Consider the following 14,047-nt stretch of genomic DNA (forward strand, 5'->3'; position numbering starts at 1 on the left):
CCATTTTGTTGCCTTTCAGTTTGTTGGCAAAACTTTTAGGGCAATCTCTGTAGAGATGGGATGACTCCCCACAGAGGTTGCACCGCCTGCCATTGGTACACTCTTCAAAAGTATGACCAATTTCTCTGCATTTCCCACATATCATTTCCTGGCATGCTTCAGCTAAGTGCCCAAACTTTCCACATTTTCTACATAATTTGGGCATACCCTGGTAGTGAATGTAGCCTCTGTTCTCACCCAACACAATCATAGAAGGCAGATGCTTCAGGCCCTGGTAGCCCCCAGCGTCTTCCCATTGTTTAATGGGAATTCGCCAGGAGCATGTCCAAATACCATCCTCATCTAAAACCTTGACTGGCTGGCTTCGAACTGTGCAAAATCTGCCCAGCCAGACACAAATGTCCTCCCCAGTCACTGTCTCATTAAACATTCTAACAATCACAGTTTTAAGTGTGTTGTCAGAGAGCTTTTCAACAGTAAACATGGACAGCTGGGATTTAGCTACTTCAAATCTGTGCCAGAAATCATTCAGGTGGGAAACCGCTCTAAAACTAACATCAAATCCTTTGTTCAGGGGCAGAGTCACGATGCAATTCAGATCATCAGGTTTAAAATTTAGAGTTTTTTGGATCAGCTTCCTGGAGAAGTCAAGACGTGACATCCCCAGGAGCTTCCCCTCAACTTCTTTGAATAAAAAACGCACGCTGTGGTGCCTCCTCATGCCGGCACGGGCAGCCGACATGGTGGAGACACCAACAGCCTAAAACTTTAAAAAACAATAAATAAATAAATAAATAGATAAAAAGGTCTTACCTTAAAACAGAACCGGAATAAAAGCAGCTGGATCAATGTACCTCTCAAAAGTTTGGGGCTCAAGTCACTGAAGGACCCAAGCCGGAAAAACCTCCAAGAGGCGATCGCTGTCTCTACCCTAGGACCAGACACTTGATCTTAGCCAAAAGGCCGAGAAGCGATGACACAATGACGCAGAGGCGGGGGAGCCGTCAAAGGCCACGCCCACCTGGGCCGTGGCGAGAGGGTCTAAAGGTCGCCAACAAACAAGCTCAGCTCACAGCAATACAAGCTCAGCTTGACTGTTGACACCGAAAATGGATCACAGCAGAGCGCACAACACGACACTTTGGAGTGCAACCTGGGATTTTGGACCAACAAACATTCTGCCCTAAAAGTGAGCGGGCAGACCAAAGCGTACGTCGTAGAGACTTGAAACTCTTGAGGGATGGTAGTACCCGCCCGGTCTACAACATCACCAAGGCTCGGCCCAATCGGCCCCAAGGTGGCGCTGCAGCGATCAGAAGTACGAAATGCCTCGTAACTCCTGAACCGTCCGTCGCAGACCCAAGTGTCTTACATCACCGGAATCCTTGGCTCGGGCCGAACAAGACGCAGGCCTCGGATTTGATGGTTGCGCTGGCGAGATTTTCGGGTATTTGGGATTTTGTGAAAAAGCTACTTTTGCACACTAGTCCTAGGTCTTTCGCCCGATCTGACCCAAACCGGTGCAGAAAGATTCCCTGGAGTCTGATTGCCGACAGTGATGGGGAAAAAAGTCGGAATTTCGATTCACGTTGGCGACGGGACGCCAAAACGTTGGGAGTGGGCGAGGCGGGCTTTACTTAAATGGCCATAACTCTCCAACGGAATGAGACAATTACACCCAAGTCGGTACACCTGTGCACGGGCTCAGCCTGTGCTCAGGTGAAAAGGGATGTGGCGACTGGCCACTTGGTGGCGCTGTAAACAGTAAAAACAACAACATGAATACGGCCATAGGCGACTGTATGTCAGGTGATTTTTCACACATGCACAAGGTATTCATACCACATGATAGAACTCCTCATTCGGAACAACTTTGCTTCTAGGACCACTGCTGCCAATAAAAGCGCTGGTTGAATAATGGAGATTATTTGAAGAATGATGAAAAAAAAAACTAAAAAACAGCCCTACTTTTGCAGACTGGTCCTAGGTTGAGAGTTTTACATCTCTCGATCAACCACTGCAGTTCAATTCCCTGGACTTCCTAGGTCGTTAACTACCAGAAGAAGAGGAACTCGAACAATCTGCTCTTTTAACCAGTGTGTCCAGGGGAGAGCGCGAACGCAGTCCCCCACTACCATAAATTATGCAGTCGAGATTCCCACATTTGGGGAATTCGCAGGGGTCAGCACAACCGGAGTGCAATGGCCGAGCCTCGCCCTGGGTGAACCACCTTCCTGATCATGGTGTCTCCCCTGCCAGGTAAGTATGAATTCCCAGGCCTCCCGTCAGAGGCACCGTGTCCCTCTCCGCAATCCTCACCAACGGTCGGACAATCAAACACACACCTGATTCAACTCATCAGCTCATTCGTAAAAACTCCAAGAGATAAGAGAGAGACATCAAAAACCTGCAGAGTCGGGCTCTTTTGCTGTTGTTGTTGTGGATGATGTTGTTTTCATGCTCCGGATCCATGAGCCAAAAATCAATTTCATACGCGGTCACCGGATAGTGGACGAATCAGATGTTAAACGAGATAAGAACAGAGTTGTTGTTTTTTTTTCCCTCTCACACCACCATTACCTGTATAGCATATGATCACCTACAACACCTTTAAAGCACCCATACACAGCAATATACGTTACTTCCATTAACACCTGCTGCCACACAAGACTAAAACATCTCTTTCATTGAACACAGTTTTTGGGGGTGCACCGTTCCCAGAAGTACTGCAATACCGGGTCGATGCGTGGAGTGGACGGAGCAAGCCCCTCTTCCATCTCCCAGTTCCAAAAATCAATTTAATATATGGTGCCCGGGTAGGGCACGTATCAGATATTAAACTGATAAGAACAGATTTTTTCTTTCGAAAAAGTTTTATTGTCACAGGTTTTCATTCCATGTTTTCCATTTACATTTTTTTATAAATCAAGTATTTATTTACACATCTTAAAACAACAAAAACAAATAAAAAAGACACACTTTATAGTTAAAAATCAATTATTGATTGTGTGTTGTGTAAAAGTCCATGTATGTTAATATTTGAGTTGTATTAAAGGAAACGTAAATGGATTAAAATAAATAGGAATAAAACATAAAAACAATAAAACAATAAAACTTGCCAAATAAAACATCTCTTGTAAAGGATCGAGGGTGAGTCCCTATCAAGATTGTCCATTCACTCCAGGTCTCCAGAACAGGCCCCAGACTCCCCGCTTCTGGTGCCCAGCGGAGATCCCCTCTCCTCCGGCCCGCTGGCCCGCTGTTCCCGTAGCCGGTGTGGTGAGGGTGCATCTACGGGCGGCCAGGGTCGGTGGCGGCCGGGACCTTCTACGTGTGACCCCGGCCCCCCCATCCAAATAACGACGTGCGGCCCACCCTGCAGCGTTGATCTTATTTTCTGCTCGCACGCGCGGAGGGGGACCGTCACGCGTTTCCCCACCAGCAGATTTCTGGTGACCCAGATGGCATCCTTGATCACGTTTAGGGTGAGCCAGAGCGAGGAAAATTTTGGTTGTGTCAGCTCCTTCAAGCCCTGACCCACCCCCAGGATGGCGAGCTTGTAGTCCACCTGGGCCCCACCCGCTGGCAGGCACGGGAAAAACAGGGGGCCGGTCTTGGCCCACAGGTCCCGCGCAGCGCCGCACTCCCAGAGCAGATGTCGAACGGTCTCCGGGGAACCACATCCGGACCGTGGGCAGGTGGAGTTTTTGGCCATGCCTCTGGAGTGCATAACCGCCCTGACCGGGAGGATCTCATGAGCCACCATCCACGACAAGTCTTTAAGCCTGTTCTGGAGAGCTGGGTGGGCTGCGTTCCTCCAAACATCTTTGGCCTCACCTAGTGTGAGGCCTGGAACCGGGCTCACCGATTCTCGATCCTGCACAAGAGAGATAAGAGACTTATGGTTAGTTAAAATGGTGGCATCATTTGTCTCTAAAAGATATTTCTTTAAAAATTTCTTAATAAAACTATGCTCTTTTGACAAATTAAAAGACACAGGACTTTTAAGATCAATGGGTAAAATTTTCAAAGTTCTTAGGTATGACCCCATCCAGAATCGGGTCATGGCTGCTGTCTTGTGTTCTCTGGATGGGGTCAGTGCGTACTGGATGTGGAGGGCGGCAAAGCGGCTGCCTAAAAACAGGTGGGGGTCTGGGAGGCCTTTCCCGCCATTCTCTTTTTTCTTTTTGACGACCTCCCTCTTTAGTCGTTCCCACTTGGACCCCCACAGGAAATAAAATACCGCCCTCTCCAGGTTTGCCAGGAATCGTCTTGGGGGACTAAAAACAGAACAGACAAGTAAAATCAGTGGTAAAATCACAGCTTTAAAAATTAAAATCTTGCCTTCAAACGTCAATTGTCTCAGTCCCCAAAAGCCCAGTCTTTGTCTGACTTTCCCTAACATGTCAGTCCAGTTTCCTTGTCCTCCACCCTCTCTGTCAAATTTTACACCTAAAATTTTCAAATCATTGTCTTTAAAATCCAAATCTAGTCCAACTGTGTCCACGTTCCCCCACGGCCCGAAGAGCTGGGCCTCGGACTTACTCCTATTGAGCTTGGCGCCCGAGGCCCGACCGTACCAGTCAGTCAAGTCCATTGCTCTTCGTACTGATAAAAGGTCAGTCGCTAAAAGGGTCACGTCATCCATATATAAAACACAGGTCGCCGTCAGTCCACCAGTCCCTGGGATGTCTAGTCCTTTAATCCATTTATCCCTTCTCAAGATTTGTGCCAGTGGCTCAATACAAGCCACATACAGAAGGGGAGATAAAGGACACCCCTGACGGACGCCGCTGTGGAGTTTTACAGCTTTGGATAAATGCCCGTTAACCAAAATTCTGCTAGACAGCTCGTTGTACAGCAGTCCCACCCAGGCTATAAACCTCCCAGGAAACCCCATTTTTTCCAGTACCTTAAACAGGAACTGGTGCGAGATACGGTCGAATGCCTTTTCAAAGTCTAAATTTAGGACTACTAGCTGAATGTTTCTGTCTCTCGCAAAACAGATGGCGTCTCTGATCAGTACCAGGCTGTCCGTGATCTTCCTTCCGGGCACGGCGCATGCTTGATCCAAGTGGATTACGTCTGCTAAAACTGTCGACATACGCGTGGCTAAAATTTTGCTAAAAAGTTTGCAGTCAACGTTTAAAAGAGTGATGGGTCGCCAATTCTTTAAGTCAGTCTTGTCGCCTTTCTTATGTAATAGCGTCACTATCCCTATTCTGAAGCTGTCTGGAAGTCTGTTCACATTGTCAAATTCTTTAAAAACAGTCAGTAAGTCATGTGCTAAAATGTCCCCAAAGGTCAAGTAAAATTCAAGTGGTAGTCCGTCTAGTCCTGGGGACTTCCCACGCTTAAAACCTTTCAGAGCTTTTTGTATTTCTAAAATCGTAAAATCCTGTCTTAAAAGTGCACATTGACTCTGGAGCTTTTTGTCTAAAAAATTTAAAACTTCCATTAAGGTATCGTCGTGTACTTGTTTTAGGCCATATAAATCACTATAAAAGTTTTCCACCCCTCTTAAAATCTCTTCTGTTTCATTTACCACCCTCCCATCCGATTTCAAAGTTGTCAAAGCCCCTCCCCGTGTTATAATTTTTTTAAAAAAATATCTTGTACACTTTTCCCCTTCTTCAATATCTTGTTCTCTACTCCTTAAAATGACACCTTTACTTTGAATTTGGGCTAAAACTGACATTTCTTGTTTTACTTCTTTTATTTCTTCACTAAAATCAAACCCAATTTTTAAAAGATTAAAATACCTCTGTAGTCGTTTTTGCAACCCCATCATGCGTCTCTTTTCTTTTTTCTTTTTCTCCTTTCCTATTTTCTTAAAAAACTGTCTCGTCCGTTCCTTTACCATTTCCCACCACTGTGCACGTGAATCATAAAAGTCTTGGAGGGTCTGCCATCGGCTGAACTGCTCCCTGTACTCACTAAATACTTCCTCATCCTCCAACAGGGAGCAGTTCAACTTCCACAGCCCTCCTCCTACTGTCACACCAGAGGCCAGTGAAAGGGTGCAGGATAGCATCATGTGATCAGAAAAAAAGAGGGGGGATAATGTAGCATCGGTTGGCAAGCAGTCCCGTGTAAAAATGTAGTCAATGCGAGAGGCTCTGGTGCCATCACCACTGAACCAGGTGAAGCCCTCCTCTCTCTGATGCATTTTTTTAAAGCAGTCGACTAAATTAAAATCTCTGACTAAATTTTGCAATAAAACCGATGTTTTGTCAAATTTAAAACCTTCTACCCTCTTCCTATCTTTCGGAGTTAAGACACAGTTAAAATCCCCTGCCACCACCAAAGGGGCCCTCCCTAACATGTGGGGCTGCAGGTCTTCTAAAAGCTCATATCTTTCATTCTTATCATTAAAACCATACACATTAAGAACATTAAAATCCTTATCTAAAAAAGTCAAGTTTGCTAAAATTGCTCGCCCATCCCTTACCACCGTGCTGCCCTTCACCAAGATGTTTGGATTGTTGATTAAAATAGCAACACCGTCATTTTTGTTAAAATTGGACCCACTCCAGATAGAATGTCCAGGGGTCCAAAGCTCCTCCCACTTTCTGTAATTGGATAAAAAGGGCAAAGCACATTCTTGCAATAAAAACACATCTGACTTACAGGATTTTAAAAAGGATAAAACGCTCTGTGCTCGTATATCACTTCTCACACTTCTCACATTTATTGTAGAGATTGTGAGGGCCATGAGCAGTATAGTTAAAATTATATGAACTTTTAATAGAAGACTAATAAAAGACATACAGAGGCATCTTTAAAATTATGTTATTTCTTGTTCCTCATGCCTCTCCCTTCTCCCATGGGGGCTGGGTTCAGGAGGGCAAGAGGTTGACACTTCCGAAGCCACAGAGCTGAACTCTTGCGACTCTTTCGGTGTTGATGTTCTTAGCTTAAAATGCAGAAAGGAAACTTCATTAGGGGATTCTGAGGGCCACATGCGGTCTGGATCCTCCGGGGAGAAACTATCCAGCCCTTGTGTAGCCCTCATTCTTTTCTCCACTACTACACACAACGGAGATCCCGCAGTTCTCTTCTGCACTTGAGCATTTGGGAGTGAAAGGTCAGTTTCACTCCCACTGGAGGGCATACTCACCTCCGAGACGGTGTTGAGGGAGGAAACCGTTTCATCCTCTCCGTCTTCTGTTTCCTTTCCTTTATCTTGTCCGGGAGTGGTTTCCTCCCCCTGTTCGGTTTCAAGCTGTGACTCCGCCCCTGTGGCCGCCCCACTTCCTTTTTCCTGACAAATCCCTGAGGCTGGCTGGGAATTTGAAATTCCCGCCAAAATCTCAGGGACCACCTCCTTCTCTCTTTGTTCTTTTGTTTGTTCCACATGTGGGGCGGCCATTTTGTTCCCTTTCAATTTGTTGGCAAAACTTTTAGGGCAATCTCTGTAGAGATGGTCAGTTTCACCACAAAGATTACACCTTCTGCCAATGGTACATTCTTCAAAGATGTGACCAATTCCTCTACACTTCCCACATGTTAATTCCTTGCATGCATCAGCTAAATGCCCCATCCTCCCACACTTCCTGCACAGTTTGGGCATTCCTTGGTAGTGAATGTAGCCCCTGTTCTCTCCCAACACAATCATTGAAGGCAGATGCTTCAGGCCCTGGTAGCCCCCGGCGTCCTCCCATTGTTTAATGGGAATTCGCCAGGAGCAATTCCAGATACCATCTTCATCTAACACTTTGGTTGGTTGACCCCGAACAGTGCAAAATCTGCCCAGCCAGACACAAATGTCCTCCCCATTCACTGTTTCATTAAACATCCTAACAATCACAGTTTTTAATGAATTGTCAGAAAGTTTCTCCACATTAAACATAGCGAATTGGGCTTTGCATGCATCAAACCTTTGCCAGAATTCAATTAACAGGGAAGCACTTTTGAAACTTAAATCAAAACCTTTGTTCAGGGGGAGAGTTACTAGGCAGTTCAAGTCCTCGGGTCTAAAATTTAGGGCTTTCTGGATCAGCTTCCTGGAGAAGTCAAGACGTGACAACCCCAGGAGCTTACCATCCACCTCTTTAAATAAAAAACGCACGCTGTGGTGCCTCCGCATGCCGGCACGAGCAGCCGACATGGTGGAGACACCAACAGCTATTTAAAACACAACCTTAAAACCGTAATAAATAAATAAATAAATAAATAAATAACTTACCTTAAGAACAAAAGATTCCTTGGAAAACCAAGTCGTCCGGATAAAAAAAAAAAAAAAAAAAAAGGCACTGCCAATATACCTCTCAGAAGTTTGAGGCTCAAGCCACTGAACGACCCAAGCCGGAAAAACCTCCAAGAGGCGATCGCTGCCTCTACCCTCGGACCAGATACTAGATCTTAGCCAAAAGGCCGAGAAGCGATGACACAATGACGCAGAGGCGGGGGAGCCGTCAAAGGCCACGCCCACCTGGGCCGTGGCGAGAGGGTCTAAAGGTCGCCAGCAAACAAGCTCAGCTCACAGCAATACAAGCTCAGCTTGACTGTTGACACCGAAAATGGATCACAGCAGAGCGCACAACACGACACTTTGGAGTGCAACCTGGGATTTTGGACCAACAAACATTCTGCCCTAAAAGTGAGCGGGCAGACCAAAGCGTACGTCGTAGAGACTTGAAACTCTTGAGGGATGGTAGTACCCGCCCGGTCTACAACATCACCAAGGCTCGGCCCAATCGGCCCCAAGGTGGCGCTGCAGCGATCAGAAGTACGAAATGCCTCGTAACTCCTGAACCGTCCGTCGCAGACCCAAGTGTCTTACATCACCGGAATCCTTGGCTCGGGCCGAACAAGACGCAGGCCTCGGATTCGATGGTTGCGCTGGCGAGATTTTCGGGTATTTGGGATTTTGTGAAAAAGCTACTTTTGCACACTAGTCCTAGGTCTTTCGCCCGATCTGACCCAAACCGGTGCAGAAAGATTCCCTGGAGTCTGATTGCCGACAGCGATGGGGAAAAAAGTCGGAATTTCGATTCACGTTGGCGACGGGACGCCAAAACGTTGGGAGTGGGCGAGGCGGGCTTTACTTAAATGGCCATAACTCTCCAACGGAATGAGACAATTACACCCAAGTCGGTACACCTGTGCACGGGCTCAGCCTGTGCTCAGGTGAAAAGGGATGTGGCGACTGGCCACTTGGTGGCGCTGTAAACAGTAAAAACAACAACATGAATACGGCCATAGGCGACTGTATGTCAGGTGATTTTTCACACATGCACAAGGTATTCATACCACATGATAGAACTCCTCATTCGGAACAACTTTGCTTCTAGGACCACTGCTGCCAATAAAAGCGCTGGTTGAATAATGGAGATTATTTGAAGAATGATGAAAAAAAAAACTAAAAAACAGCCCTACTTTTGCAGACTGGTCCTAGGTTGAGAGTTTTACATCTCTCGATCAACCACTGCAGTTCAATTCCCTGGACTTCCTAGGTCGTTAACTACCAGAAGAAGAGGAACTCGAACAATCTGCTCTTTTAACCAGTGTGTCCAGGGGAGAGCGCGAACGCAGTCCCCCACTACCATAAATTATGCAGTCGAGATTCCCACATTTGGGGAATTCGCAGGGGTCAGCACAACCGGAGTGCAATGGCCGAGCCTCGCCCTGGGTGAACCACCTTCCTGATCATGGTGTCTCCCCTGCCAGGTAAGTATGAATTCCCAGGCCTCCCGTCAGAGGCACCGTGTCCCTCTCCGCAATCCTCACCAACGGTCGGACAATCAAACACACACCTGATTCAACTCATCAGCTCATTCGTAAAAACTCCAAGAGATAAGAGAGAGACATCAAAAACCTGCAGAGTCGGGCTCTTTTGCTGTTGTTGTTGTGGATGATGTTGTTTTCATGCTCCGGATCCATGAGCCAAAAATCAATTTCATACGCGGTCACCGGATAGTGGACGAATCAGATGTTAAACGAGATAAGAACAGAGTTGTTGTTTTTTTTTCCCTCTCACACCACCATTACCTGTATAGCATATGATCACCTACAACACCTTTAAAGCACCCATACACAGCAATATACGTTACTTCCATTAACACCTGCTGCCACACAAGACTAAAACATCTCTTTCATTGAACACAGTTTTTGGGGGTGCACCGTTCCCAGAAGTACTGCAATACCGGGTCGATGCGTGGAGTGGACGGAGCAAGCCCCTCTTCCATCTCCCAGTTCCAAAAATCAATTTAATATATGGTGCCCGGGTAGGGCACGTATCAGATATTAAACTGATAAGAACAGATTTTTTTTTATTATTTTTTTTATTATTTTTTTATTATATTATTTCTCATACATTCTACATATATCCATCACATTACAATTCAAACAAATTTTTCCACCTTTCTCTAGCAGCATGTTTGCCCCACCTTTGACAATCCCACCTAATCCTTCCCCTTAATTCAGCCTCCACACCCCGTATTACTCCCTCTGCCGAATTTTTCCCCTTCCCCCTACTTATACATTTCCTTTCTTCCCACAGTCCTTTCTTTATCAAACTCATTATTAACCAAAGCAAAAAGATATCTTTCCCTTCACCCCTCTTGCACCTAATGCCCTCCATTATATTCTCACTAGAAACCTTAAAGCTACCTGAAATCATTCTTAATAACCTCTCTCCCTTTGTCCACACTCTCTGAGCAAAGGCACACTCCCAAAATGCGTGCCTGATAGTCTCTTCTCCAGAACACCCCTCTCTAGGACAACTTCCATCCTTAGCTAACCCATGCCTGTACATAATCTCTTTCACTGGTAGACGCCTCAAAAAACATAACCAATTAAGATCTTTTAAACTATTCTCAAGGTTTTTTGGCTGAATATTCGTCCACACCAACTGCGGAACCCCAACCTGAACTACACTGGACACCCTTTCTCTTACCATCCCATACAACTTCCTCTGCTCCAAACAAACTTCCACCTCCTTACTCTCAGGATATTTACTCATCCACCTAGCGGCATGCTTGTAGTGCCAAGGCTGCACCTCTGCTCTTGGACCATCGTTGGACCACCTCATTACATGCCTCGCCTGATAGGAAAAAAACAACCTAAGAAAAAACCATGATGGATGCTTCAATGGCTCAGCTAACTGTGCTAGAATGGAAGACACAAACAAGCAGTCAAGTTTTAAAGGTATATGAGGCACATCCCGTCCTCCTTTGCTAACAGGGTTGAACATTTCAGACCTCTTCACGTATTCATACCTACCACCCCAAACAAAATTAAATAGTAACCTCATTACCACCTTCCTCATACATGCTGGTAAAGGATAAATGTAAGCTAAATACTGAAACACGGGCAACACATCCATCTTCAATATCAAAACCTTCCCCATCAATGTTAACCTCCGCCCCTTCCATCTAGCCAGCCTCATCTGTACTGATGCAATACGGCCAATCCAGTTCAGAGTTGCTGACCCTTCATTCTGAAAATGTATGCCCAAAATTTTAACAGGGCCCTCACACACCTGCAGACCACCAATTCCATCTAGTCTCTGTTTAAACCTTCCAAAGAACTTGACAGATGACTTTGAAATGTTTAAGCAAGCCCCAGACGCTAAAGAAAACTCCCCAAATAAGTACAAGGCTCTTTCAAGACACTTATCTGACTCCAACAGCAACGTAGTGTCATCCGCATACTGTGATAACTTAACTACAGTACCCTTGCTGCCAGGTATCGTCAAGCCCTTTATCCTACCATCTATTCTGATTGCCTCTGCCACCGGCTCCATATAAAGAATAAAGAGTAATGGTGAGAGAGGACACCCCTGCCTCACTCCCTCCCTTATCTCAAAACCCTGGCCTAACCTCCCATTCACCTGGACCAAACAACTAGCTTCTTTATACAGCGTTCTAATCCATCCTATGAAGACTTCCCCAAATCCCATCCTCTCCATAACCTTGAACATAAACCATCTATTCACCCTATCAAATGCTTTAGCTAGATCTAGACTAACCACCATCAATGGAAGGTCCCTATCTTCAGCCCACGCAATGGCATCCCTAATAAGCTGCAAGTTCCATTTAGTACTGCGACCCACTACCCCACATGTTTGATCGACATGCACTACATGAGGTAGGGCTTTCTTCAGTCTGTCTGCCAAAAGTTTTGCTATGATCTTGTAGTCCACAGTTAGCATTGTAAGCGGCCTATAATTAGCAATATCTGCCCTTTCACCTTTTTTATAAAGAAGGGTCATAACTCCGATTCACATTGAGCCTTTTATTTTTTTGTTCTCCAACACCTCTCTAACCATCTCCACCAAATAAGGGCCTAATATATTGAAAAATCTGACATAAAATTCAACCGGTAAGCCATCAACCCCTGGTACTTTACCTTTACCCATCCGCTTCAATACTCCCTCGACCTCTTCGATTGTTATAGGGGAGCTCAACTCTTCCTTTACATCCTCCGGAACTGTATTTGCCAGAAATTTAACAAACATTTCACTTTTCTCCACAACTATATTTCTCTCACTAAAAAACTGTTTGAAATGCTCTTCTACATATCCACTTATTTTCTCTATTTTCGTCAAAATCACTCCCTCCTTATCTTTTAACTCAACAATTGCTTGCTTCTCTTTACGATCCCTCACAGATCTAAAAAGGGCTGCATTACAACTTTCCCCGTTCTCTCGAGTCTCCTGTCTTCTTTTAAACAAAAACCTTTTAGCTTGGTCTTCATAAATCAACCTTATCTGTCTCTTCAGGGAATGAACCATGTCCCAGTCAAAAGTACCCCCAACATTGTACTCTTCAAACTTCAACTCTAAATCTCTTTGCAAAGTTCCTGCCTGTCTCCAAATCTTCCTCATCCTTCTTTTACAGTATTTAACAATCCATTCCTTTGAGCGACTCTTAACCATTTCCCACCATCCCCCGACATCGCTATACAGGACCTTTAACCCCTCCAACCCCCTAAAAAAGAATACATACTCATCACAAAATTGTTTCTCCTTCAATACCTCAATATTCATCCTCCAGTACCCCTTACCAAACATTAAATTATTCCCTTTAACTACAAACCAAACCATTTCATGATCAGAAAAAAACACAGGCCTTACTCCACCCCTTTCCAAAACAAAAGTCTTAGAAAAAAAAACATAATCTAACCTTTTCTCCACCCCTCTAGAGTTCCTCCACGTTGTTACACAAACCTTTGGATTAACCCCTTGGCCCCCATCTACCAACCCATGCCCTTGCAGAACCCCTTCCAACACCGTCAGACTGCTGTCCTCTATATCTTTCAATTGCAAATTAAAATCCCCTCCCATTATAATTTGCTTATTGGTGGCACAAACTGTTAACAACATTTCAAACATTTCCTTTCTCTCATCAACAGTTTGAGGAGCGTAAACTGAAAGCAATCTATATTCTCCCCCCCTCCACTTTACATCAGCCCCAATCACCCTCCCCGGAGAAACAATGAAATGATTTATGACTTCAATCTCTTTATCCCAAAACAAAATCCCGACCCCTGAAGAATAACCCCCCCCCCCACACTCCATACTGCTCCACCTCTCCCCCACTCTTTTGTAAATTTCCTAGAATCCTCTAGACTCTTTAAATGAACTTCTTGTAAAAAAAACACATTACACCTATAATTTCCTAAAAAAGAAAAAACAGCTTTACGCTTCACCGAGTCCCTAATACCTCTAACATTTATGGACCCCACAGTCAATTCATCACTGCAGAACATTTATTCTGCCAGTGGAGTACCCTTTGTCTCTTGTCCCTCCAAACTTGTGGACCCAGTGTCACTGACAACCAAATCCGACCAGCGAATAGGAACCTCGCTAAGGCCCACTGAATCATCCATCTGATCCTCATCTTCGCTGCTAACTTTCCCCTCTGTCAGCAGAAATAAGGGCCTAGCATTGTCCATCTCAAGCCCCTCTTGACTGTCTGTGGACGAGGATTCCTCCGAAAAGCTTAACTTTAGCATCTTTTCAGCTCTCGCCCTCTTGCCTGGTCTCTCCTTTATCTTTTCTGCCTTCCTAACCAGCTGACTTTCTTCTCCTCTCGATCCC

At 45.3% G+C, this 14,047-nt stretch overlaps 3 non-coding genes and 1 pseudogene across 3 annotated transcripts; all 4 read right to left on the reverse strand.

Annotated features, from left to right (window-relative positions):
• Window positions 1-2,103: 2,103 nt before the first annotated feature.
• On the reverse strand, window positions 2,104-2,267 carry LOC143753134 (U1 spliceosomal RNA). Its single transcript, XR_013207555.1, has one exon. It is a non-coding gene; the product is annotated as a U1 spliceosomal RNA (small nuclear RNA).
• A 434-nt stretch (window positions 2,268-2,701) lies between these two features.
• Window positions 2,702-2,876, reverse strand: LOC143753276 (U2 spliceosomal RNA; annotated as a pseudogene).
• A 6,640-nt stretch (window positions 2,877-9,516) lies between these two features.
• LOC143753135 (U1 spliceosomal RNA) lies at window positions 9,517-9,680 on the reverse strand. Its single transcript, XR_013207556.1, has one exon. It is a non-coding gene; the product is annotated as a U1 spliceosomal RNA (small nuclear RNA).
• Window positions 9,681-10,114: 434 nt separating this feature from the next.
• LOC143753307 (U2 spliceosomal RNA) lies at window positions 10,115-10,306 on the reverse strand. The gene has a single exon (XR_013207680.1). It is a non-coding gene; the product is annotated as a U2 spliceosomal RNA (small nuclear RNA).
• Between the last annotated feature and the right edge of the window lie 3,741 nt (window positions 10,307-14,047).

Source organism: Siphateles boraxobius, unplaced genomic scaffold (assembly GCF_051911475.1).
Source record: "Siphateles boraxobius isolate OS27281-9 unplaced genomic scaffold, OSU_SipBor_1 275, whole genome shotgun sequence".
Classification (NCBI taxonomy): Eukaryota; Metazoa; Chordata; class Actinopteri; order Cypriniformes; family Leuciscidae; genus Siphateles; species Siphateles boraxobius.